The 1745-nt window shown below is 48.2% G+C and overlaps 1 protein-coding gene across 2 annotated transcripts in view; it reads left to right on the forward strand.

Moving 5' to 3' along the window:
• Nucleotides 1–1745, forward strand: part of RUVBL2 (RuvB like AAA ATPase 2) — a 10421-nt gene that overhangs the window by 7427 nt on the left and 1249 nt on the right. The window lies entirely within an intron of this gene.

The following is a 1745-nucleotide window of genomic DNA, read 5'->3' on the forward strand; positions in this document are numbered from 1 at the left end:
AGTTTGGGGTTACACGTGAGCATTGGGAAAAGGGCAGGAAACGTGAGGGGAGAAAATGGTGGGGAACGTGAGGGGAAAAAGGGCGGGAAACGTGAGGTGAAAGGAGTAGAAAATGTGAGAGGATAAGAGTGGGGAATGTGAGGGGAAAAGGGGGGAAAACATGAAGGGGGAAAAGAGTGGGAAACATGAGAGGAAAAAGGCGGAAAAGGTGAGGAGAAACGGGAATCGTGAGAGGAGAAAAGAGTGGGAAACACGAAGGGAAAAGGGTAGAAAATGTGAGAGGAAAAGAGTGGGAAACGTGAAGGAAAAAGGGTGGGAAATGTGAGGGAAAAAGGGTGGGAAATGTGAGGGAAAAAGGGTGGGAAACGTTGAGAGGAGAAGGGCAGGAAACGTGAGGGGAGAAAAGGGGAAACGTGAGGGGAGAAAAGAGCGGGAAACGTGAGAGGAAAAAGGTGGAAAAGGTTAGGAGAAACGGGAATCGTGAGAGGAGAAGAGTGGGAAACATGAAGGGAAAAGGGTGGGAAATGTGAGGGGAAAAAGGGTGGGAAATAGCAGGGAAAAAGGGTGGGAAATGTGAGGTGAAAAGAGTAGAAAATGTTGAGAGGAAAAGAGCGGGAAATGTGAGGGGAGAAAAGAGCGGGAAACGTGAGGGGAAAAAGAGCGGGAATCGTGAGGGGAGAAAAAGGGGGAAACGCAAGGGGAGAAAGGCGGAAAAGGTGAGGAGAAACGGGAATCGTGAGAGGAGAAAAGAGTGGGAAACATGAAGGGAAAAGGGTAGAAAATGTGAGGGGAAAAGGGTGAGAAATGTGAGGGGAGAAAAGGGTGGGAAATGTGAGGTGAAAAGAGTAGAAAACGTTGAGAGGAAAAGAGCGGGAAACATGAGGGGAGAAAAGAGCAGGAATCGTGAGAGGAGAAAAGAGTGGGAACTGTGAAGGAAAAAGGGTGGGAAATATCAGGGAAAAAGGGTGGGAAATGTGAGGGAAAAAGGGTGGGAAATGTGAGGGAAAAAGGGTGGGAAACGTTGAGAGGAGAAGGGCGGGAAACGTGAGGGGAGAAAAGAGCGGGAAACGTGAGAGGAAAAAGGCAGAAAAGGTGAGGAGAAATGGGAATCGTGAGAGGAGAAAAGAGTGGGAAACATGAAGGGAAAAGGGTGAGAAATGTGAGGGGAGAAGGGTGGGAAATGTGAGGGGAAAAGAGTAGAACACGTTGAGAGGAAAAGAGTGGGAATCGTGAGGGGAGAAAAAGGGGGAAATGTGAGGGGAAAAAGGCAAAAAAGGTGAGGAGAAACGGGAATCATGAGAGGAGAAAAGAGTGGGAAACATGAAGGGAAAAGGGTAGAAAATGTGAGAGGAAAAGTGTGGGAACCGTGAAGGAAAAAGGGTGGGAAATGTGAGGGAAAAAGAGTAGAAAACGTTGAGAGGAGAAGGGCGGGAAACGTGAGGGGAGAAAAGGGGAAATGTGAGGGGAGAAAAAGGGGGAAATGTGAGGGGAGAAAAGAGCGGGAAACGTGAAGGAAAAAGGGTGGGAAATGTGAGGTGAAAAGGGTGGGAAACATGAGGGGAAAAGAGTAGAAAACGTTGAGAGGAAAAGAGCAGGAAATGTGAGGGGAGAAAAGAGCGGTAAACGTGAGGAGAAACGGGAATTGTGAGAGGAGAAAAGAGTGGGAAACATGAAGGGAAAAGGGTGAGAAATGTGAGGGGAAAAGAGTAGAAAACGTTGAGAGGAAAAGAGTGGGAAACGTGAGG

This window comes from Parus major, unplaced genomic scaffold (assembly GCF_001522545.3).
Source record: "Parus major isolate Abel unplaced genomic scaffold, Parus_major1.1 Scaffold582, whole genome shotgun sequence".
NCBI classification, from domain to species: domain Eukaryota; kingdom Metazoa; phylum Chordata; class Aves; order Passeriformes; family Paridae; genus Parus; species Parus major.